The following is a 26202-nucleotide window of genomic DNA, read 5'->3' on the forward strand; positions in this document are numbered from 1 at the left end:
AGAAGACGACTAGCTAAATTACTGTTATATTCGGTTAGCATCATTAGTAAGCTATGGTGCAGACATTTGATTAAAACTCTTGCATTCAAGTTGACTGACTAACAATGTTTTTCAACTCCAAGACTTAAAAGTGCCTGTCCCAAGGAGAAAAAGTACCAGCTTACCTTGAAACTTAAACACATGTGGGGAAACTGAACAGTCCAACCAGTAGAGTATGATCAGCTTAGCCTGCTATGTTTACAATATTTTGAGGCTTCAACCAGACAGCTGAATTTAAGAAGTGGAGTTGTAATATGAATAGTAGACTATAATCTGCATAAAGTTTGCTGTTATGAATATCAGAAATGTCAGTATAGGCCTATATAATGTAAATAATTACATAATTTACAACATTCATTATATGAAAGGAGAGCGATAAAAAGGTGAATGAAAAATATGGGTGCACCCCCACCCCCCCCCCCCCCCCCCCGTCAGACATGGGGCGACCACCACACATTGCCTTCTAATCTGTGGGAAACACTGAAATCCCATACCCAAAACCACCGTATAGGCAGGGCATCATGTCTTTTCCTATGAACACGCCAATCGCATTCGTTATGTCTTTGTGTTTTTGGGAATTATAGGAATATTGTTGCCGAAAGGCTGCAGCAATGGATGGTTGGGTTTTCGGTGGCAAACTAGCTCTCCGTGCTGCTCCACTTAAGGTTACAGCCGGGTGATGATGGCGCAAATGGGCCGACATGTTGGATGTGTTACCTTTATTAGGTGATCGTTGTGAAGCAGTGCTTGCACACTGTGCTTTGTTTACTGACGGTCTTTTTGACTTGTTCGTAGGCTACTTTGAATGTCGCCATGATCGTGCAGCCGCCGGTAAAGTTTGTTTCTTCTCACATGACTCCTTCATTTGCATTTCAACGTGCTTATTGGGTCTTGGGAAATTCAGTAAAATTCTGATTGGTTGTTGCAAGGTTGACGAGAGGCAAGCTGAACAGTCAGAGAAAACTCATCCCCCAGGTCCTAAGCACTCCTTGCTATCGCTCCCAGGCTACGCACGTGCAATAACCTTGTATTAAATAAAAAGTTTAATGTCGCGTATACCGAAATATTGCGGTTTAGGTGAGTCTATTGAACCGAACAGGCCAAACCGAACGGTTCAATAAATTATTGAAAACCGTTGCATCCCTACTATACACAATGAAAATGCTTTTGTTGTGGAGGCGAAGGATTAACAACAGGAAAAAAACTCCAAAGAGCTATATCTACTGACAAGGTAATGTTTCACTATCCTCGGGCGATGTCGTCTTGAAACTGTATGGCTGGTGCTGTACGGCTGTGCAAGGCAAATGATTCACCTATTCATAGATTTCATCAGGTCCCTTTCCACAGGTGTAGAAAATCAAGCACCTTGATTATCAATTCAGACTGCATGGTGCTTGATTAATACACCTGTGAAAAGGGACCTGATGAAACCCATGAATGATCCAATTGGCTTTGAAAAGCTTATATTAAAGGGATAATCCGGAGTGAAATGCACTTTAGATCAATTTTTCGGACTATTGGGAGTACATACGTTGAGTTGACACCAAAATCATGTCATTCGGATGTATTTTGAGAAAGTTCGAGTTCACCGTTTTTAGCCAAAACTCGTTAGCCTGGAAGTGACCGGGGCAGGTCCTTTCGCCACTACAAAACGCTATTTTTATACCTCTTCTACTGTTCCAAACAACGCTACACTTACGTGGTAGTGAGTAGAGGGTCCCTAAAGCCAAACCGAAGTATCCCCACGTCTTTATGTGGTCGGATAGAGAGTCCAGAATGAATTTAATCGAGTCAGTACCTTCCGGAAATGTCGCTGTGGCAGCTGCGCAACGCTTCCACAACACTTTACTAACATTTCCGGAAAGGTACTGACTCGATTAAATTCATTCTGGACTCTCTATCCGACCACATAAAGACGTGAGGATACTTCGGTTTGGCTTTAGGGACCCTCTACTCACTACCACGTAAGTGTAGCGTTGTTTGGAACAGTAGAAGAGGTATAAAAATAGCGTTTTGTAGTGGCGAAAGGACCTGCCCCGGTCACTTCCAGGTTAACGAGTTTTGGCTAAAAACGGTGAACTCGAACTTTCTCAAAATACATCCGAATGACATGATTTTGGTGTCAACTCAACGTATGTACTCCCAATAGTCCGAAAAATTGATCTAAAGTGCATTTCACTCCGGATTATCCCTTTAAGACGAATATCTTGGCATACTGTACCTTTAAAGCCTGTAGTCTAAGGATCAAATACTCCCATATTCATGTTGATGTTCTAATTTCAGGTAAAAATAACTGCTGCATCTCCCATCACGATTATTTTTCCTTAGTTAATGATGCATTCTAGTTATGCATGTGCTGCAGAGGTCAGTGTAAATGGTATGCTACAATGATGAATGCAAATACAACACATCTCAATCTGACTGACACTTGCATCAGAGACCAGTGAGATTCGTTTGTGATGCCTTTCCCTAGGTGAGGAGGTTCTTTAATGCCATCATTTCATACTTCCATTGCGAGCTGAAATGGGCAGATATCGTTTACATTTTACAGCACTGTTTTAGAAAATACATGTCCACACATTTAACAGAGTTGCATACTTTCAACCTACAGTACAGGGCCAAAGCATCTTTGCTGGTTGGAAACTATATCCTTGAATAGCTAGCAGTAAACACTGGTCAGACCTTATGATGAATTATGTTTGTGTGTGTGTGTGTGTGTGTTGGGGGGAGGGGGGGGTGCCTGCCTCCCTTTTCTTATTCATGTGCCCTATAAATTGTAAACTCACACATATCCAATGACCTGGCTCAGACACCCAAACAAGTATCGCCTGGCTCATTTATATTCAATACAATTTTTTTTTCTTTTTTAAAAAAAAAAAAGTCAGATGAGTCACTATTGAAAAGACGCATAGGCACACACTGGAATATCTAATCCAAGATTAGGGATGATGGGGCATGCCTGCTTGTATGTGTCTGATAAACAACATGTCAATGCTAGATTGTGAAAAGGGTGGAAGTCTGGGTATTGCTGCTGGAGACATAACCCCCTGCACCTCTGAAGGAGCATCTCCTGGGGGGCATCCTGATTGGCACTTCTCATCAGCAGGACCCCTGGGGGCCACAGTAGCAGGGCACACCACAAGGCACAAGAAGCACACAGACCACGGGCTTCCTTGTGCTCATAACTCACGTTAGAGGTCAAACACTGATTCTGTGTCAGGCAAAAGTCCTATTCCATGTTTAAAGCCCTATTCGCACGGAATTAGTATTACCTGTGGACCTTTGGTGATTTGTGATAATTGCGGAGAATGCCTGAGATCTTAGTCCCGTGCGAAGGTGCCATGTCTGTAATTTGTAAAGTAAAAATTCCGCCGCAAATTACCTACTGTATTTCGCCACTGTTTTCGGACGTTAGCATATGACATATCCGGGTGTAATGTCAGTGAAAATAGAGTAATTTACAGACTTTGCTTATCCCATGCCAATGCGCTGCAAGTAACACAGAGGTGGGGCGATCATTTGAAAATGACCAGAGGTCCACAGGTAATACTAATCCCGTGCGAATAGGGCTTAAGAAATAAAACTTTCCCCACATACTAAGGATGAGAAAATGAATATGAAAAGGTCCAGAAGGCCTTCATAAGATTAATTTACCATCAATATGCACAGTGCTGCTTCCATGAGTATGTTTTACCTCATGCCATTTTTGTAAGCTATTTTACTTCCTGTTTCACAGTGACCTCTAGTGATCGTCTTTGGTAATCACATTTTCCCCACCCCACCATGACCCAGACAACAAGTAGACGACACAGGGAACTATTAATACCCTTATGTTTCCTGAATCCTGAAGTAGTACATAGTTTTCTAAAGTTCTACTTTATGCCTTTGAGGATAACCTTCTCTAGAGTTCATCCACAGATATAAATTCATCACTAGCCCACTTCATTGCAACCATTGTGATTGCAACCTCTGAAAATGGCACTGCCCCTTGGAGGACATTATCCACATTGGCATTATTGATAACTGAACACTTGAGGGCTGTTCTATATCTTCATCTCAAAATCCACACGCCCACTATAACACGCATAAATGACACACAATTTATGGGTAACTATCACATCCAAATCTATGACATTTAATTTTCACCAATATATCAGTCTCCGTAGAGACTGTCAAAAATTGTCATTGCCGACTATATTTCAAGTCGTCAAGACGGGGTATTGGGTAAAGTTTTCAACTAGCAATAATCGCGCCTCGGATAAACCTCATAGGCTACGATACTGCCACTGCGCAAAGCTAACTTTTCCTATGTAATAGAACAAAGTTCTTATCCTGGACATGGATGTTACTATTACGGTTAAGTGCGACAAAGCTTGCTAGTAGATTATACGTGATATTTAAAGCAATGCGTTGGATGCAATTGTGTTTTCTCCAGTACGAGTGCAAATGGTGCAAATGGTTTACATTTATTTGGGTTTTGTAGATATTCGTAGTTTCACCACGTTACGATTGCATTATGGGTAGTGCCAAGCAGACAGGAAGTGTATCAGCAACAACAACGAAATTAACTTAATTTCTCATAATATAGTTTCTGCTCACAAGAAATGCAAATGAACGTAAACAAACTGACATATCACTGAACGTCGATAACAATAGCCATTGAACTAATCGGGCACTCGCTCGGGAGTCGGTACACATTCACCATTCACAGCCCCCTCACATTCACATAACCCCTAGAACTGCAACCTGCAATCGTCTCTGGCACAATAATGTCAATTTAAGAAACACAATGTCATCATTGCTGTCTGACAAATGGTGTTTGAAGAAGACAACGCATTCTCTGACGACGCTAAGTTTTGGTTAAGCAGACATTTCAGCCACTAGATGGCGGTATAGGGCATGTACTCAACAAGTACCCCTAAAGTCTGGTCTAGGTATGCAACTTCATGTAAATGTTTAAAAGCGAAACATTTTCCAGTACAATTGAACTACAAGCCATAAAGCTTGATTTGAGCAGTTCACGTCGACAAATGAAATTAGATGTGACCGTGATAGACATTTGATTAGATACTTACACTTGTCCAAATATTAAATTACTTCGATACTTCATTTGTTGTTAGACATACAGACTGCTAACCAAGATGGATTAATATAAACGAGGTAAAACAAAGGCAAGTTCCAGCTTTTATCATAAAGTTACGTATTACTTGTTACATCCATAGTGCCAGAGAATGTCTAGCTGCTAGGAGTACATCGAGGTGATGCTAATGTTAGGTTTCAGCAAGGAAATTAGTTAACCTCGTGGGTTTAGATAACTGACTTGTATGATACGCTAATCCTACGAAAAATAACAAGACAGGCTAAAATAGATATTTTCAATTATGTGTAAGGTTAACCAGAGGTGTGTTTGTTTTTTACATAGTCATTTGAGTAAGTTATGCACCAGATCCATAGAGAGAAAGAGTTCTATCTAGCTACCGCTCAGCTATGCACCAACACGAGGTAAGTCGGCTAGCTAGGGAGTTTAACCAAGCTAGCTGGTCAACAATTACCACGCTATACACACGATTATAACATTCCAGTTATTATACTTGCTATCAATTGACAAAAATATATAACAGACTTACCTTAAAATGTCCAGTCCAAAAAGATTGTGGTAGAAATGGACTGATGGAGAAATAAAGTAGGCTAGGCGTAAATGTCCTTGGTCTGCCCTGCACTGACAGCCAGAGCCAGCTTGCTGTTTTCTTTGAGTTGATAGCAACCGCTATTGGTGATACAAAATAAATCGAAAAACAAAATGAAATGAAAAATAAAGAGTTGAATGTATAAGTAAAAAAATTGCCAGAGTGGCAAACCGTTGGTCTCACTCAGCCAGGTGCACTGCTGCTTCATCACGTTGCACACGTGATTTGTAAGTGACGTCAGTTATTTTCCCTAGGCAGTGATTCCATCCTAAACCCATTTAATTCAAAGTAGGCTACTAGTAAATCAGTGTTTCCCCACCTTTGAGGGCCCCCTTGCCTGTGTCTAAGATAAGCCAGGGCCCCGAACTCCAACCTGCACACACACACACACACACACACACACACAAGACTTAGTTTTAATTTGGATTCTACATAGTATTGATTATCCAACTGGGTGTGTTATTGGAATTTTATACATTCAATGAGTGCAAATATCATTTTGGTAATCTCACAACCTCAGCCCAGGCAACATTGTGCGGACCCCCTGCAATCTCTGGCGGCTCCTATCGGGGTCCCCGGACCAGGTTGGGAACCACTGGCCCAGATAAACTGGGCAAATAATGTTTGCAAAAATAGGCCTCATAGGCTAAACAGGCCTAACCTAAAAAGCCAACTAAGATTAGGCTCAATTCACTTAGGCCTACTGAAACTGGCTCAGTGGATTGAGCTTGTCTCTCTTCATGTTGGTGCTGAACACGATGTCCATTCTATGGATAGCCTAATTATCTTTCAGCTTTTTATCATTTCTGAAACCGATTAAAAGTGATCCCAGCTATTTTTTTCCTTCATGTCGATGCTGTTATGTGGAAGTCATATTAATAGGCTATGATGAATATCTCAGGTTAAATGAAATATAGGGTGATAACAAACATGTAAAGGTGAAATATGTTATGCCTAATATGACACTGTATGTCATGTTTGCGTTTGTCAGCTTTCCACGAACAGAAATTCTTCAACAATACGTTGAAGGCCAACATTAAATCTTTCCCTTGGAGGACTTTTTTGTTCTCTTTTAGGATATCTCTTCTGGTTTTCAGTTATGTTACTAGTTGGCCCATTAAATGTTGTTATTAAAAGTCCCAGTGTTGCAACTCCTTTATACTTTGCACTGCATTGCATTGTGACGCTCGGCTAAAACAGCAGAGGACTCCTCACACATGCACACCACAGTGACAGAGCAGCACAGAAATAAGTCAGTTCGTCAAGAACAAACTGTCAGAGCCTGTTGCTCTTCGCTCAGATGTTTTTGCTTAATACCTCAGCTGTAATCCTGCTCAAATATTCATTTGCATAACTTTAATTAGATAAACAAAATTCATTTTGTCAAGGTGCTTAGAAGATTTGATAGACATTGGGAATTTACAAGCACTAACAATAGGCTAATTCAATTATAATTCAAAAGGAAAACATTTTCTTATGTCTTTTTTGTTCATAAAAGGTAGCCGGTCCCTATTGTGCTCATTGCCTTGAATGACACATCATATTAAGTGTGTGAAAGGCTCCTTCATTTTGGCAGTATTCAGAGCCAATATCGATGCAAATTAAATTCCCCTGTGGGGCTTGCAGTCATGACATGTGTTAAAGTGAAGGAACGGCCAGATGACTCACATGTATAGGGCTTATTTGGTTTGATTCAACGCTTTATGGTCTCCGTTTACAGGACACCCAGAATCCAGTCCGCCACCGCAAGTGCCATCACCACAGAGACGTGATTGGGCTCATCAGCATGAAATGTTTTTTTTAAGCCAAAACAAACATTTTACGTTGATTTGATAATGTCAAATGATTCGGTCATTATGGATAGCCTATATGTGTTGTGATGCTATGCATGTGTCACTGGACTCAATGACCAATTTCTACCATTGTAATGAAATTGTTCTACTCTACATCTAGCTTATGATGGGAAAATGTAATTCTAGTTGGAATCTGCTTTACTTTAAAACATGTTTTCCCTGTTGTATTGCATCTACAAAGATATGTGTTTCAGATGTTTTACAAGTTTTTGCTGCTTTGTATGTCACATTGCTTATTTTCAATTCTTTTTTAGTGAAATAATAACAGCTTTCATATCAAAAATGCATAATTTAGTATTGAATCCAAGGGTTTAATATGTATTGTTTTATTTTTCATAGGGCTATGTTATGTTTATGTGCCAACTCTAGTCTTTGCTCCAACCCATGCAGCCACTCCATCAAAATGTTTCTGGAATCACCACTGTTAGTATCAAGATCAAGGTCAAGGTAACTTATTATGGTGGGAAATATGATGAACACAGATACTGTGGTCATCTGGAAGGTGAAAAATACTGTATGTCCAATCAGTGGTGTCTTAATTCTAAAGCATGCTAACATACATAGAAAGGAGTAGGCTCTTGTCTGGAACAAATCATGAATTCTTCCACGGACCTACAAGCTAACACATGTGTACCCTCCTCAGGGCCTGTTAGGTCAAGAGGTAATGATTACTTTGTGTTTGTTTGAACTTTTATATTAGAACGCCATTAGGAAAAACATGCATACTGTATGTTTGAAGATGTCGAACACATTCAAGCATATAGATATCATCAGACTTACAAGTCACAGCGGTGTCACCATTGCCTATTACCAACATTGTTGCCAGTGGTTGTGACACACCTGAGTGGCAATAGATATTGGGACTTACAGAGCTCAGTAGATAAGCGGTGGCAGGATGAAAGCTCCCCGTGTTGACACACCAGGGAGAGGATTTACTCCTGCTACTGACAGGCCAATGGGCCTTGCATTAGTTGGATTGCAGGGAGTCAGGAACAGGTGAGTATGCAGATAAGTGGATTACACCATGTTTGTTCCCTAATCTCTGACGAATACTGCTGCTCCTCACATTTAGTAACAATCTGGCACTTAAGAGCCATTGTGACAGAAAAACACTAAAATATACAGAATATTCCTTCACAGCTTTCCATAATGGCCAACAGTGGCAATTAACTTTGAATTACGATACTTGTTCAAAACAAATCTTGAAAAGCTGCCCAAATGTGTTGACAGCAATTATACACGCTTCAAATAAATATTTCAAAGTATTTAGAATGTCTAGTTTCACTGGAGACAAGCAACCTTTCAAAGTCCCCTTTGACTCAGTCTAGGCATGAGGCTGGTGGCTGAAAATAGAGTATGGCAGATGGCGGAGCGATGGCACTGGTTCAGGGTGAGCTTTGGCGGCACCCACGTAATACCCAGTCTCTCTGCATGGGCCCACAAGGCGCCCAATCCAGTGCTGGTACTTGCTGGCTCTCTCCTTTGATGCACCAACTGGTGCCTCTTTCCTCTCTGTCAACATTAGCCTAAGGTCAAGACCACAGAGTTACTTTGTTACAGAGTGATTTGCCACAGCCAGTGTTGTGAACCATATATCTCAGTGCACAACTCATAGCCAAAACCAAACACTTCCTGATATTCAATGTTTTTTTAAAAAAAGCGCTTCAACCCCTGCTCTGAACTACTAACTCCACCCACTACACAGGAGCTGAGGGGTAGTGATATCTACGAGTCTCAATAAGCAAATGGAAATAATTCGAGTGACCATCTAATGTCAACTGATTCTATTGATTCAGGGAGCCATTCTCATATATATTTTTATATATATATATATATATAAATGGACATTGTGTGAATATTTACACAATGTGCTTCATCATAGTGCAGTCATACAATTTTGTTCAAAAGACGGACCTCTTCTTCTGACTTTCTAGGAAGTAACACAACACGAAACAGCTGTAAACACTGTTATTTTCTTTACAGTTGAGGGACTCCTAATTTAAAGTTAGTCATGTCTTGTATTTTTGAAAGCTTAAAGTGTAAAGCTGAAAGACTTTCTAGTTCCAGCTAGGCTGATCCAGCTTAGACTCCAGCAAGACTCTGGAGGACTCCTTCCTTTAATTACTCATCAGGGCCATGTCTCCCAAATGGAGAAATTGTGCCAAGATCATCTAAGCTGTAGAAGTGGGCAGTGCTCAAAATTATATTTTCACAAGCATCTTACAAATCTGAGAGAAGCAGCAGGAGGTTACACTGATGAATAAATCTGTGTGTGTGTGTGTGTGTGTGTGTGTGTGTGTGTGTGTGTGTGTGTGTGTGTGTCTGTCTGTCTGTCTGTCTGTGTGTCTGTCTGTCTGTCTGTCTGTGTGTGTGTGTGCGTGTGTGTGTGTGTGAGTGTGTGCATGTGTGTGTGTGTGTGTGTGTGTCTGTCTGTCTGTCTGTCTGTCTGTCTGTCTGTCTGTCTGTCTGCCTGTGTGTGTGTGTGTGTGTGTGTGTGTGTGTGTGTGTGTTTGGGTCTGATAGGACTGTACTTGAATTAACTTATCCTTAACATTTGTTGTGAAATAATATAAACTCTGCCACAGTCCTTAAGATACACATTTTTTATACAACGCTTATGTGTCTCTCACATATTCTATATGCATATGCACATACCAATACCATAGTGGCGGGCTGTAGTTTGGCCACCCCTTTAACACCTTTAGTCGGGGTCAAGCAGATTACTGCATAGGCAATAATTGTTTTATACCTTTTGTTGTTTTCGTTTTTACTGAGGGCCAAGCAGTTGTGAATGCACCCCGGTGATGCTACCTTCTCTTACTGGAAGGCCCCTGTGTGTCGTTATTTAATCGAGTTTTGGGGAAGCCAAGCAGTAAAGCTGCGTTGTTGTGACCCTTATGTTTCATTAATGAATCAAGCCTTGGCTATCATACCATATTATATCACTAGCTGCATTTTCTGTTGATAATTATATCGTCCTTACTCGCCCTTGTGTGTTATTAATTGACAGATGAGGTTCCCACTTTAGAGCTAAAATAATGTAATATTTGTGTTAATGAATGGGCTTCCGTATCTCCCTCTCTTTCCTCTCTCGTAGAACACTACTACTAGTTGTTTTGAGTTGAGTGAAATTATGATTTTGATTATGATTATGATGGGCAAATGCAAAAAAAATATGCAAAAAAGAGAGAGAAAAATAAAGACCCTGATGAATTGTGAGGTAAGAGTCTGTCATACTCTGATGAAGATATAAACTGACTTGATATAAACTGTCTCTGTGTGTAATAACATTGAGTTGCCTTGACAACTCCTCAACTGGCTCAGCTGCTTGGCCCCCTCATTGCTGCATGCAGCTATTACTACATCTGTATGGTCAGATCCTTGACATACTGAATCATTGCATTATATTTTGGGTCAGAGCATTTTAAAGTGAGATCACCATTGGAAGAGAATGACTACAATCTCTCAATTTTGTAACTGCAGTGTTGTGTGGAGTGGAGTAAGAAACACATAAGTACTCAGCTCAAAAGAGTTATGAACCGCTGGATTTATTTTTGAACAGTGCACAACGGGAACAGAAGAGGGCACTCCAATTACACAAGACCTGAAATGCCAGGGGAGCTCTCAATTCAAATATAGGACTGCCTCAACTCATTACTAGGCATGAGAGCAACGAGTGGTTCAGTGGTCAAGGTTATTCGAAGTACATTCTGAATAAATATTGGTGGAGTGCTTTTTAATCTAATTATAAATATCATTGGATGTCAAAATGAAATAAAATGTTTTTCTTCTTTCTTCCTGTTTCTCCTTATGATATTCAGATCCACTATCCTGCACCTGGAACAGATTGTAATCTATGGACTATATGACAGACTCATCACTCTTGACTAAAGGGAGCCACATTCATCACCCATATCCAGTACATTTGCCTCACTCGCCATCTTCACTTGCTCTACTGAGGAAGCCAGTGCTCTCCAAGGGCCTGTCACCACACACTGAGTGTTTGTCTATCATGCTTATACGCTGTCTGTCTGTCTGTCTGTACATGAGATGCTTCGCTCTGGCTGGCCCACTTTTCGCATCTTGATCACAATACCAAGTGTGAGGACCTGTGAGGAAGGTAAGGCTTCCCTCTGCGTCTCTCCCAACTCTGCCTCCCTATCCCGCTCATTTACTCTTGCTGTCGTGTGGTGCCACTCTGATATGTTGTGAGCTGCCTCCCTCAGCATTGTGAGACAGGCCTGCGTCCGTTGCCTGGACGGCTCCCACCGGCCCATGGGGCAGAGATGAGACAGAGCTCCCTTCTGACAAGTCCATTTGCATAGCCATAAATCACTCTATGGAGTGACACCCAGTACGCACAGTTCACCCTCAACAGACCTGAAGCCAGTGAAACGACACCGCAGCCAGAGACAGTCCCATACACACGCGAGCGAGATTATGAAGTCAAGGTTGGTGAGGGTTGGGCTGATTCTTCTCTGAACTACAAGCCCCAACCTGCCTAGCTTTCTTGCCTAAAGCTGTTGCTGAACCCCACACAGGAATGTCTGACCATGCTGGGCAAAACACTCTCTACGTTCAAAACATACCTCACGATAAGCTCGCAGGGTTTCTCTCTGCTGTTCCACTGACAAAGTCATAAACATCAGCACAGGATGTTTTTCCACACTGCACTGACACAGATGGGGACTGATTTACAAACGAGGAAATATGGACAGCATGTTCTTTTGCAAATATTGGTGCATTACATAGACTGATATGGCTGGAGACTCAAATAGCAATGCTGCAGGTCACTCAGAAATATAATTCTCTTTACATTTTGCCAGCTTAAACTGCGTTTAAAATAATTTAAAGTGTTTTAGGGAAATGGAACTTATATGTAACATGGAGAACGGTAATGACCTACAGTGTAAAACAGGTCTAACATTGAGTGACTTGTAAGCAGGAACACTTCCTCAGTGACAGAGGCTTTCTTCAGCTGAGCTGTTCCTTGTGGGAGATTGTCAGATGCCTCATAATCACAAGGCAATAAACGGTAAAGCTGTCCATTTAAAGGTTTAAGGTGATTGACAGAGATAAAACCTTTGACCTTATTCCAAAGCAAAGAACAAAGATGTTGATGAATCCATGATGTGAATCGTCTGACCCTGTGTGGACCACTGAATCTGATATCTGTTTTCTCAGACAGGTTTCTTTATTAATCTGCACAATTTCAGGTCCAGCCTCATCCCTGCTGCAGTGCACTGGTTGAGTAATCATACACCGATTTCATCTTTTCCATTCCCCATGCATCCTAGAACACACACACACATTTTTTGGGGAAATGGTGAGATGCTCGGTGGCCATCCGATGTAGTGTGGTAGAAGGTACCAATTTTGAACAATTTAACTATTTTTATGATTGGGTTTATGTGTTTTATTCCCCTTCTTGGAAATGCTTGCATCAACAAAAGCCCAAGTTGACCTTCCAAATGATGGTCTCTCCTGAATTATCATGTTTTGCTAAGGCCTTCTTCAGAATATCTCTTGAATTTTCATCTTCTAGTTCAATAAAGATTAGGCCACGAATTCCATTCACTGGCCTAACAATATCCTAAATCATGCCATATTTCTAAGATGCTCCCATGGATAGCCACGTGACTCAACAAAGTTAAAACAAGCTAAATGCATCTGTGGCAATGATGCAAAATAGATTTTGAGCACAAATGAAATGCCTATAATCTCTCTTTAGACAGTAATCTGCATTGGATTAAAATAAACCACTTTAAGATTTGTTAGACAACAAAACGTCCAGGATGTGGAGGAAGTAGCCTATAGCTGCATGGACACACGAGAGAGAATCTCAAATAGTCTTTCAATCAAGATCGGGGAACGGAGAAACAAGTGGTCCTCTTTTCTTCCCTATCTTGCCCTAGTCCGTGGCGATTTTATCTGACGGTCCCCTTTGAAACAGAAAAGGGGAGGAGAATAATGCTCCTCTACTCCGCTCTCAGTTGATGTGCGAATCTCCCTCGTCCCGCTGTCCCCCAGTTTCCTGGTTCCCTGTGGAGCGAGCGGACGAATGAGAACAGCTCACACAGGTGTGTCTCTCGGTCCGTTGCTGTTCAAGACTCAACAACACACCTGGATTCGTCATGTGGTCCACTGGGCGTGGAGAAAGTCCTTGTTATTTACCGATGCCTTTTGTTAGGTAGCTTTCTCAGCGAGTCGGCTTTCACAGCGGATTGTCATTCGGTCCTCCGCGCTTCAACATAATGGTGCTGTTCTGTTAACATCCAGAGCTGTAGGAAGAGTAAGATGTGAACTTTTCATGCATCCTTCAGTGGGATCTATTTTTTGTTTTAAGGGGAGGAATCCAGTTTCCGACTGAGTGCGTTTGTGCAACTACTGTTCAACCAAGGTGAGTGAGATCCGTGAACGCGCCGTCTTTCACTACACCTTTCTGAATGAGTGTGCTTCTTACCCTCGCGTAACGTTACCATTCAGATATCAAGCCCACATTTACGAGAAGAGACTCTTGCATCTCAATTTTTCCTTCCGATAGCTAATTTTGTACGTCTAGTCCCACTCTGTCTGTTATGAACATTCGTGTGGATGTGGACACATTTTAATGTAAGCTCATTTTAAAAAAACGAGCTGATAAACGTGATTGTAATCTGTACTCTCCATACGGAATAAAGTTAGTTGCGGTGCCACATTGCTCGGCTAACTCGCCAGATTTCCTAGCGATCGTTCCTGTGTAGGGCAGAATCGTTTCACTGTATCGTGCTGTCATTGTAGCTCATTCACAGTCCACTGAATGACTTAAAAAACTGAAGACTGGTTTCCTGCATTCCATGGAACAGAATTACACGTGGTGTTGGCATGTGGACCCAACAACTTCTGGGCAAAACCGGTCTTTCCACCCTTGTTTGGTCAAGGTGATGCCCTCTAGAAGAAACAGAGCTCTAATAGGCCACTATTTCATCTTTTTTTGTGGAGATGCAATGGCTGTAGATTCTTAAACACGTAATGCGCCTTGCCTTGTCATTTAGTATTCATTGTTTTCAACTAATACTTTTTGACTGGTTCAGGTTACTAGTTGCACCCTCAATCACACCCGTAGTCTCCGTAGGCGTATTACGCAATTGAATTTGTTGGGGAAAGATACAGTCAGCAACTGGTATAAATCATGATGAGTCAACTTCTGCTTCTACCCTCCACAGTGTTTTTAGTTTCATGTCTGTATGCGCTTTTGTGCTCCATCAGAGGAAGATACACAAGAAAGGCCTTTTGTATCCTTTGGTGGAGCTATTCCTCCTGTTTGTTTATCTTGATGCATAAAGGACATGTGGACAGTAGCCCCATTCATTTCCCTGCTGAATCTCTTGAGTAGTCCTGTCTCCCTGGCTCTCTCTCTCCCTGGCACAGCAGTGAGTGCTCACTGTACTGCCTTGTTGTGAGTCTAAATCATCCCTTTTATTCCAGCCCCTGCCTCCTTGGCCCTCACTTACAGGCCTACTGTAAATGAGGAGTCCCGTCTCTTGCGGATTATCCTCATTAAATAACATTAAAGAAACGCTCTCATGGAGGAAATGGATTAGCTCCGTTCTCTCTCTCCAGCTCGGCGTGGGGGGGCGAGAGAGCGATGGCAGGGGCGTGCCGGTCCCCTAACTCCCCTGAACCTAGTGGGGCCCGGGCCTTTTCCAAAAAGAGCCATCTGCTCCCAGGGCGTGAACACATGCAGGTCCTGTACCACACCCCATACAAACCTCCTCTACTCTCCGCTTATCTCTCACCCCTCTCTGGATACTGAGAGAGATCTGGCCATCTTATCTCTGCAGCGAAGCGTAATGAACAATTCGGTCTTGAGGATAATCCTTTCACCGTGGAATGTGAACTTCATCCATAATCTAGATAGCTGCAGCAATAGTGATAATGTTATAAACATGACTGCATAGCTGACCAATGTAATCATTAACATCACAGTTCATTTGCAGCTCAAACTTGTAGCCTAAACAAGTCTACAACTGGTGTGTCTTTCTTGTGTACATGATTGCGGAACTGTTATTTGTTGTTTTGCATATTTGTAGTATATGTGTTTTGACTGGAAGTATTCCATGACGATGCAGGCATACCACTGGGTTTGGTGACCTTATTTTTTGTCTGAAATTGCATCAGTTTGGATGGAAAGATGAGATGCACATTCGGAAGTCTAACATTAGTCATTTGGAGTGCAGACCACAGATACAGCACTATTTACTTCTCTTTTTTTTGTCGGAAATGTTATTTGAGTTCCACAGCATTGCTGAGTGGCTCAATACATTTCCAGATTGGATGTGTCCATTGTAGAGTTGCTTTTTGGAATATTTAGTTTATCAGAGATGTCAACCCAGTGACACTCTCCTCCTCCTCTCTAGTAAATGACCCAGCCGGCAGACACCAGACTTGTCAGACAGCTGCAGACCTGATCCACCTACCCTAATCAGGGAGCGTATATGTGGAATTCTAATGGCCACCTTGCCCTCACCTTCCGCCTCTCTCCGGGCCGAGGTCTCGCTAACCTCTCATTGATTGTCAAAGATACACTCTCTGCGATGTAGCGCGCTCTATTTTTATCCTGCCGAGGCCAGAGGCGCGCGGCTTTTTTGTGAGAGAGGACCAAGGCATCCCAGCTGAGCCTTGAAGAGTTTTGTCTTTTTCATGTGGGGTTATAGGGTGGGGGTGGCACGGGGTGGGGGATTATCCCATGGTGAGCCACTGGCGTCCCGCTGAGGGGGTGTTTGACCTCGCCCCGGGGTTCCGTGGCTCACCAGTGAGAGTGCCGCTTCCAGCCAACATCATTAAGCCCTCAGGTTCAGGTTTGAGCCCAGGCTCATGAGTCTGATATTAATTTCAAAAAGGAGCCGTCATGGGAAAAAGTGGAATTAGTCATCCGGCGGGTTTGGAGTGCTTGCAGTGGTCCTTAGCGTCGTCACATGCTTTCAGGCAGGGTTTGGGTAATGGGGTTGCATCGCTATCACTTTGTCAAACTGTATTTTTTAATAAAAACTCGCCCTTACAGTACACCAGAGTCCTCTCTCTCTGGTCTTGTGTCATTTTGAGAGGAGGTGGTCTTGGTCCTGGTGGTATTGGAGTGCCATCAGCAGTGGAAAAGGACTCCTTCCTCTTCCCTGCCAGCAACTCTGTGCTCTTTGTTTGTTCTGGAGCTTGGTTTCAGAGGTAGTTGAAGCCAGCGGAGTAATGACAGGGGTGTGAGGTGAGATCTCCTCCATTCTCACGCTTCCTCACCAACAGCTGTCTGCTCTGGCGTGCTCATGGGGCTTCGTTCTGGTCTCGGGGCTCATTGTTGCGCTTGGTGCCTTGTTACAAGAGTGTTGTATTTTCACTTGTTGTGAGGGTGCTGCATCCCTCTTCACTACCTCTCCTCATACTTTGAGAATTGTAACAGTTATGAAATAAGTTTTTTTTTTCTCTCTCCAACAAGGCCAAGCTAAGCTGAAGGTCTTGTTAGTTGTAGACATGCCATCACCAGTCACCAGTCGATGTCAGGCTCTGTATTCTCAGCCAAGTGTGGGTGGGACGTGTGGGAGTGTCCTTAGAATATTCCAGCTGGGTAAGCAGTGGAGCCAAGGCTTACCATTCTAAAAAGCACAGCCTTGGGCAGAGATGGGGCTCAGGGTTTTCTCAAATGGTATCATATGGCACAAGAATGTTTGGCAAATTGTGAGCAGCATCAAGCAGGTGTCTGTTGCACTGTTCCCACAGTATATCAGCGTAATCTCCCCAGGCTCCCTATCATTGCAAACCAATTGCATAAGGAGTAAGGAATTTGATTTTGGAGGTGGAGATGAAAGTAAACATTAGTCCTCCTCAAAATGTAGTGCTGTGTAAAGAGTGTGTGTATCATTCCAAATGTCATGTTTCAGTTTAACATGGACTGAAAACTGAGACAGTCTTGCATGTTATGATAAAAGCTCGAGCGAGACATTCTGATGTTCCGAAATAGAGCCTTCAGATTCGATGATGCATGATTAATTTATGGCTCTCCAGAAAACTGCCTGAGTTGAAGCTGTCAAGCCTCTACAGATAATTGAAAAACAGTTGATGTTCATGCCACACCTGTCATGATTCTCCAGTCTTTTGTCTCTGATTTCCTTCCCCCCCTCCTTCACTTTTGAGGTATTAACTCAGGCACTCGAGAGCGCAAATCATTTTTACAAATGTGAAGCATTGTCAGGTCTAATCTTCAAAAGGAGCAATTTCCTTGCGCTAAGATCATTTTTAATTATCGCTTCTACAGTGGAGTTAATGCGAAGTCCAGCTGGTTTGTGTTAATAGTGTGATAACTGCTGGATATTGCCTCTCCCCCTTTTTTTGGTCGTCTCACTCTCTGTGGGCGATTAATTACGGAGTGGTGGGCATGGGCCGCAGCCAGGACTGGTGTGTGACAGATGCACACAGGGTCAGTAAGCCGGCAACAGCTGGAGATGAAGGTCAGAGCAACCTGAGGAAGAGGAGGAGAGGGCAGGGAGTGGGAGATGATAGTGATCCAGTGATGCATTTGAATCACTCTTGTGATGTGTAAATTCACAGTTACATTATGGGTTAGGTATATATTATCACTGTAGGTGTTCCCTCGGGAACAAAGTTGATGTTATGAATACCTTGTTTTATTTGTCTTATATATACAAATATACTGAGATGGTGAGAGACGACACACATTTGTGGCTAGAGTTACATACTGCTGAATGATGATGACTGATCGCTGCTGTTTTTTGTGAGTTTGTTGTTTGTGTGTGATTATGACATTATTTACATAACTCCTCCCCCCCCCCCCCCCCCAAAAAAAAATACAAGTTTTCACTGAAGGGCAGGGCGTCGACAAGTTTTGTTTAAGCAGAAACAGGCTTCTATTTTTTTGCAGCCTGACTTTGTGTTTGAGCTGTGAATCATCCAAATGTTCAGAGAGGAAAACATTGCATCGCTGCCGGACGAAAAGTCCTCATAAAGCCACAATTGTTTTTAGTGGCAGTTTCAGCAGCTAAATTTACTGTGTAGTTTTTAAAGACTGTCCATAAAACGACAAGACCATGACTTACAACCAGGCAAGACAGACAAGTCAGTGAGTTGTGGGACTATTTGTTCCAAATTACAAGCTCTTTGTGAATAATTTGCATGAGATACAAATGAGATGGATGAGCGCTGTACGTTTTTACAGCGTCATTGCCATGGCATTTTATGACCCTGCATCTGGCTAATCCAACTGAAGGTCAGTGTCAGGCTTTTAAGATCTTTGGCAGACTCCGTGTACGCATACATTGTGTAGTTTACAGTCTTGCTCAATTGCTGTCTGGCGATGACCGTCTCAGCTCTGACATCAGGGCCTTGTGGTTTTTTGGTGATAGAATGTGATGGCAGGGGAGGAAGAACAGCAACTTTCTGTGATATGATGGAACATGCCCTGACATTTTTCCTCAGTCAGGCACTTCGATAGGGAGGCAAGGAGCAGCCAAGGGGAGTCCAGGGGGAGCGATTCGGGGGAGGTGAGGTCGGGGAGTAGAATCAGCCGGTGTTTACTTAGTGCCAGGCCTTGACCCTGTGGAGGAGGAGGAGGAGAAGGAGGAGAAGGAGGGGAGTCCGATGGGGAGACTCCCCGCAGACTGCTGTGCGGCAGCGGGGGGAAAAGCGCAGAGCGCCAGGAATCCCAACTATGCCCATTAAAGTGAGACGCAGCACCACAGAAGGAGAGCGAGCGAGTGAGCAAGCGAGTGAACGAGTGCGCAAGCACACGAACGGGGAACTGAGCTTCCGTGTTTTGTCAGTGACTCCTCAGTGTGCGCCTGACCCCCTTTCTCTCCCCCTTTTGCTGCTCCTGTTTTCTGTTTGCGTCGGATTTGGAAAGTTTTCTCCTTTTCTTTTATTCTCTTTCGTGGACTTTTTTGTTATTCTCTTGCCATTTTCTCTCTCTTTCTCTCTCTCTCATTTTCTCTCTCTCTCTCTCTCTCTCTCTCTTGCCTGATAAGAAGCAAACGCACAACCCCCCCTCCCAGCCCCCCAGGCACGGAGCTGTCTCCTGAAATGCCGATCCTTGTAGGTGTCATTATCACTGTGTGTCTAAGGTGTCTGCCTGCTCGTGCCCCTCAGCCAGCCTCTTCCTATTCAGGGGAGATGGAGATGACGGCCACTGTCCTGCTGTGACTCCGAGGGACCTCAGATGCCCAGTACTAGCTTCTCAGCCCCTTACACCCAAGGATATGGTTTCTCTTCTGCTTTCCCCCCCCTGTCAAGGTGTGTGTTGTAGCCTACTCACATGAGTATCGTAACTGCATTTTTTTTTTTGTTTGCTTCAACACTGGTTGGCTAGATTATTCATCCCACTGCTTGCGCAGAGCTTTCCTCCTGTGCTCCCAGGCTCACTGGATCAGTCATGGGGAACTTCCAGAATTCCGTTCCCTTAACCAGTGTTTATAGTAGTCCTGCCTTGTGTTTTGGGGTGCTTAAACAGAACCAAATGGTATAGCCTTTTAACTGGGAAGAAAATGTTGTGGCCCAGGGGAATGACATCACAAGTCTGTGCCACAGGGCCCCATAAACAACGAGGTGAGCGCGCACAGACCCGCCACCAACGCGCACATGAGCGGTGGCTTTTTCTGTGCGGCGGAGCCCTTTTGGCTGCTTTGTAGTTGCCGGTTCTTTTTTACGCGCTGGCTTGTCATTGATCTCGTCGCTGCTCCCGGCTCTAATTACAGTGATTAGCTGGAGAAGGGCTGCGGCTGGGGTCAGGCAACCTTATTACGGCGCCCTCGCCTCCGAAAACAACCGGCGCATGCTTGCAGACACGACGCTGTTTACTGCAGACGGACTGCCAAATTGGATGCCCCCAAAAAATCTGCCTGCATGCCTTCCAAAGGATTTGCTTTCCTTTCTCTATCCCTCTCCCTCTCTCTCCAGTTGGACAAGGGGACTGGGCGCTCTGAGCTGTTGACAGATTGCAACAAAGTGGGGTGTTAAGGCATGCCTTGCTTATTTATGATCTGTGTACTGCTGCATATCCTGAGCAGGCCGGGATGTTGAGTTTTTTTTTACACATTGGTCCTTAAGTGAACACGAGCACGAGCTTGACAGTCATCCACCGGGGAGGCAGGGAACTGTTTGTGGGCGGGCGTCTGTTTCAACCAGACATGTTTTCAGTTAGAGGTCAGTCTACTCTGTGCTTGCGCCCTATGTGTGCGTCATTGTGATTTAAGGCATGCTTATTTGGCCAACTCAGTTACACTTCCCTTTTGAAAAACCAAGAGAAGACCAATCCTATGTGACCTCTGTGTTTTGTATTTTTATTTCATGACTAATAAGGTATCAATATGGTATGGAAACTTCCCTTTATGTATTTTGAAAGATGTATTTTTTTTCCATCCATTTCTTTGGTATTATGTGAGAAAAAGGAGATGGAGTGTTTCCTGCCTCCTGCAAGAACTGTGCCACCGCTGGAGCTGTAACATAGGCATTATCCCTCTGAGAGAGGAAAAAGCAAAGCTTGAGATGCTGTTAAATACCTGAGATTTCGGCAGAACGGAGCATGCCGACGCTTGAGTTAATGACATTCCCTGCTCTGAAGCGACGTTCAAGAGCCTCCACAGTTTGACTCCTGCGCAGATATTCCCCCGAGGGTGCTTAAAAACGCGTGTGCTGTTGAGTGCTCGGGGCTGCTGAGGAAATCTCAACAGTCTTTCCACTTAACGCAGCTGCTAAGCCAACGCTTCCCTGATCAGACACGCATGGAGCTCGTCACAATCCTAATCAAAGGGTTGGGGGGGTCAGTGCTAACCGTTAGCGTCTGACTCTAGTGGCCTGTGACTGCATTGGGCCAGAGCTGTTGTGCGAGTGACTGACCAGCGCTGGTAACTGTGGTGACGGCGGCTTTCTGTGGTGCGCACGACACGTGTGTGTCACGTCCGTCGCGAGGAGGTGAGGAGATTTGTTTCCTGAAGTGGGTTAAGCTTTTCGAAAATGATGGGATGTGAAACATGCCCTGTCAGCGTGCGCGCTCCTTATATCAGTTCCGGTGGCACAAGGGCCAATCCACGCGGTAACCATGCTCATTACCGGGGGTGACTAAAAATACAGCCTTTCTCCTAGACTCCCCGTCAGCCCTGTTCCGTGATTGCAGCTGTAAGTGCTGAGAGTTTAATGGTCTAACCGGACCCCCTGTTGGGGCTCGGTGGTTGCCGGTTTTCTCCGAGCAGGCTTTTTAATGCACACGGTTTCGATTTCTACTCAGACTTGTTGGGGAGCCGGGGGGGGGGGGGGGGGGGGGGATGACGGACACCTATTTCTGAGAGGCCCCCGAGCCAGGGAGGGTGTTGAGTGGAGTGAACTGCACATAGCCCCCAGTTCTCATCCGCCAGCCGAGCTGATTGATTCTGTGTTTGCTCTTGCTTGTCAGAGAGCAAGCTCCCACTCCCACTCATAATCCTTACTTGGTGCAGGCACTGATCAGGGGCACCACCTCCTCCTCCACCACCTCCCCTCTCTTGTGAGCTCCCACCAGCCCCAGGGATGGAGGGGAGGCTGGGCAGCAAAGCTGGAGGAGGTAGGAGGGGTGTGGGTCCCATGAAGTCCTCATAACGCAATCTGTCGCTTGATCAATAATTCAATTCTATCCAGGAGTCCGCGTATCTGGATCCAATCTCACCTGCTCCTCCCTTTGGCCTCCCCTTAACAAGGTGGGCGTTTTCGTCCTTGAGTCGAGGCAAGCAGCGCATGCTGTGCGTATGCTCGTGTGTGTGTGTGTGCGAGTGCGAGTGTGTGTGTTAGAGAGAGAGAATGTGAACTAAGTAAGCTCCAGGCCCCCTCTCTCTCTCACACACACACCTTTTTTCTTTCTCCCTCTCTCTCTTCTCCACCTCCCCACCTCCTGTGGCTGGGCACTGCCGAAGAGAAAAGAAGAGGAGCCAGGGCCTCATTAGACTGTGGGGGCATGGCTGAGGGGGGAAGTGGCTAAGTCCTGTGATTAGATCCCCCGCGCTCTGCTGGGACCAGACCCTGGCCGCCGCGTCCCTCTCATCCCTGTCCAGTGCTGCGCTCGCGGCGGCCAGCCGCCCGTCTGAGCGCCGCACGCTATCTGCCCGGGTCACGGTCAAGAGGCAAGGACATTAAGAGTCCGCCGCGTTTTTCGTCCGTCGCTATCAACTCGTCCTGCGTTGCTAGAGATTTGTTTCCATCTGGTTGTGTGTTCTGGTGGTGGCGGGCGGGGGTGTCTCAGAAAGGCTTGTCTTTTGTTTTATTTTATTTTTTTGGTTTTTATCAAAGGCCATGCATGCTTTCAAAAGTACCGAGGATGAATGCCCTTTGAGTGCCGGCTGTTGTGGAATGGTTTGGAACCGTTTCTCTTTTCTTTCTCCCTGAAGCGTCCCTCTCTGTGTTCAAGCCCATCCAGATAAAAATGCCTTCTGTAAACTTTTCGGTTTTGTTCACTCCCCAACAGATAACTGCCCTTACTGTGAAGTAGGCTACTGTTTCACTGTAGAGCCCCATCCCACCCCATCCGCTAACCCCTCCCCCCCCAGCTCCACCCCACCCCCTTCATCTCCCTCCTGCCCATGGAATGCATGGCTGTATTGTCTGTGATCAGAGCAGTAGAATGGGCCTTCTCTCTGCAGGTTGGAGGAGGGAGGAATGGCGTTGTGGCGGCGTTTTTCTGCCCACTTTCATTTCCATTGAACGTGGCGTTGTCATCCTGCCTGGCCAGGCAATGGACACACACACACACACACACACACACACACACATAGTCAAGAAGAAAAGCCCGTTTGTTTCTCCTCTGCCAGCTGACACCTTGAGGGAACAGAGTGGACAGAAGATGTCTATCTGTTTATCCACAGCCTTTTCTGTTGTGGTTTTACAGTGTGACTTTTTCATGCTTTCTCGCCCTTTTCTAATGTGTGTGTGTGTGTGTGTTTTGTGTGTGTGTGGATGTGCACGCGCTTTGTGTTGCCGAGTCTAATTAAATGGTTTTGCCTTGGTGATCTACACGGTTAAGTATTCAAACTTGCGAGGTCTAAAACAAACTTTGTTAAAGAAAGTTGCCCTTTCCTGCTCTCGTTTTGTTCTAAATTCTAGAGCAGTGTCTTTGTGTCAGATAAGGAGTAGTGGGAATTGAGACAATTTGCTATAAATTTAACAATTGGCTTTTTAAAGGCCACGCGAGTGCCTCCAGTTGTCGAGTTCTATTTAGTGGAATAATCAGAGGTTTAATTAATGAAGGCAGTTTGGAATATCAATTAGTAGGCACTTTATCTGTAGTCATGTCACACGGCCCAAACAATTATGACTGATTTCTCTTCTGTTGTTACTTGTGCCTAATTTGTTGTTTCGCTGTGAATGAGTCAGGTTAATTTGATGTGTGGTTCACACATACACGTTTGCATTATGATACCACTGTTTACTTGTACTTAGACATATATCCCATGCCCCACACAACACACCCACACACACACACACACACACACACACACACACATTTTTATGATGTGACTTTCAGATGTGATGTGACTTTTGTTCTGAAAACAGATGCGTTTTATTAGCACCACTAGTTCCGCAATTGTTGCCACCAAACTGCAAACATCTATGCAGTGCCTCGTGTTAACACTGTTGTTTCCAGATTTAACACAATGCCATCGTATGTTTGTTTTCTTCCACTGTTGGCTCTTTTTTTTTCAGCGCCGCTATTGTAATGGCCTCAGGAAGTGCCGTTGGGACTTTGTAAACAGGCTGTGTGCGTCCCAGCTGTCCCACTGTGTTGCTCTCTCACTACGCTCTAAACATAGATCCTCTTTTAACATTGGAAGGTGTTCTCATTTGCCATTTGCATGGTGCCATGCAGCCCTCTTCGTCAGATGTAGATATACCCCTCTATGAGGTTTTTCAGAGTGCCCGAGGATCCAATAAAGCCCCCCTCTGTTTCGCATGCGACCACGTGTGAGGCCAATTATTGCATTGTTCAGGCGCACCATCCAGGATTTGCGAATTGGTTGCATAGGAACCAATTAAAGAGGCGTGTTGTTCAGAGAGCGTAGCACAAATGTTTGATCACCATGGAGCGAGCCATGGTCACAGATGTGGAGTCTTGTTGTTTTTGGCACGCCGTTCATTTGGCACATGGCAGAGAGGCCGGCGTTTGGTATGGCCTGTGCGGCCATTCTATGCCGAATCGAAAAAAGCCTTCCGGAACAGGTGGACCCTAGTGCATGGGAATACGCTCTACTACCCAACCATTACCGCTTCCAGAACATGCACAGTGCAGCAAGTGGCTCTAAGCAGTAAGTCAAAAGCCGGAGAATTATGTGTTTATGCCCTGAGCTTGGGCGCAAAAAAGAAAGAAAGAAACAGAAAGGAGGGGAAAAATCGACGGCTCAGGGCTAGTTGTTGCATTCAGCAGCAAGCATGTTATTTTATATTTTTTTCTTCAGAGAACTTTCTTGGAATTGTACACTAAGCAAATTTCTTATATTTACTGCTGAATGTACCCGATGTGCTGACGTGGTTTAATTTCTCTCAGGGCTAGAGGGGGGGTGGGGGGGGGGGAATGTTGCCACACGTCAGACATGTCCACGTGACCTCGTCTCTAATCCCCTAGCTGTGGAGATGTGTACCAAGCCAGAACGGCTGCAATAAGATGTGCACAGGAGTTATGAGATGCAGCATTGTCTGAATGTGTCGTGTTGTTGGGTGATAAGAGGGGCTTTGATTCTCTCCTTGCTTACGACTGCGAGAAATGAAATAGTTAATGTCTGTGCTCTGAACCGTAAACTTTGGGTGCAGGGGTGATGTCTGTTTAAAAAAAAGGGGGGGGGGGAGTGTTGAAAGAAAGCAGGGGCCCTGGAATGCTGACTGATATTTGTTATTTCTAAATATGGCAGCCGACTTAAAATTCGGCGCACGGTGAGCAGTTTAAGCCAGTTCGGGATTTATATGCACTTGTAAATGTAGTGTCAGCTCTGTCACAGCCACTACAAGCTAATGGCCTCTGGAGCCGGTCCAGCCCGTGTCCCAGGACGGCAGCAGGCCGGCTGGCGGCGCGGTGGCGGCGCGGTGGCAGTGTTGGGGGCTCAGGCAAGGAGGATCTCTTACCTGGAGAGTGTGGCACTGCAGCCAGCCGTGGAGAGAAGCCTTTCCCAGACATTTTGTAAGTCATTTCGGGATTACACTTATCAAACGCTCGCTCGCTCGCCCGCTCGCCCGCTCGCGTGCCGAGCCCTGGCCAGAAAGCCGTCATCTGGCACCTGCCGTCTGCTTAATGCGGCGGAGGAGTTCCAGACGAGCCATTTAGCCTCCGCGAATATTTTTGCACGAAGGGGAGGAAAAAAAAATGTACAAAAATGGAAATTGGCTCTTTTGCTTGTCTGCCCTCTACCCGTCTTTGACTCATAGCCATGCGTTTTGAACCCGGCGCTTAGAGGCCTCTCCGTAAACGAGCTCTGTCATGGCTGCTTGGCAAATAGCCCTGTTCCTATCCAGCCAGGATAGACTTCATATGCCACCCACACTCACACCCACACCCATTGCCTGGGCACACACACACAGGCACACACGCACACACCCCTGGCCGGATAAGCCTTTTGAGGGATTTGACCTATATCTCAG

The 26202-nt window shown here is 44.7% G+C and overlaps 2 protein-coding genes and 1 non-coding gene across 3 annotated transcripts in view; 1 reads left to right on the forward strand and 2 right to left on the reverse strand.

The window, feature by feature from the left end:
- shisal1b (shisa like 1b) overlaps positions 1 to 5851 on the reverse strand; it is a 65245-nt gene extending 59394 nt beyond the window's left edge. Inside the window, exon 1 of the mRNA XM_062547462.1 lies at positions 5667 to 5851. The gene's annotated coding sequence lies outside the window, so the exon portion shown is untranslated. The remainder of the gene's footprint in view (positions 1 to 5666) is intronic.
- LOC134094800 (U4 spliceosomal RNA) lies at positions 4197 to 4337 on the reverse strand. Its single transcript, XR_009940519.1, has one exon. It is a non-coding gene; the product is annotated as a U4 spliceosomal RNA (small nuclear RNA).
- Positions 5852 to 13646: 7795 nt separating the features above from the next.
- Positions 13647 to 26202, forward strand: part of plxnb2b (plexin b2b) — an 82583-nt gene continuing 70027 nt past the window's right edge. The window contains exon 1 of the mRNA XM_062547482.1: positions 13647 to 13978. The gene's annotated coding sequence lies outside the window, so the exon portion shown is untranslated. The remainder of the gene's footprint in view (positions 13979 to 26202) is intronic.

This window comes from Sardina pilchardus, chromosome 10 (assembly GCF_963854185.1).
Source record: "Sardina pilchardus chromosome 10, fSarPil1.1, whole genome shotgun sequence".
Taxonomy (NCBI): domain Eukaryota; kingdom Metazoa; phylum Chordata; class Actinopteri; order Clupeiformes; family Clupeidae; genus Sardina; species Sardina pilchardus.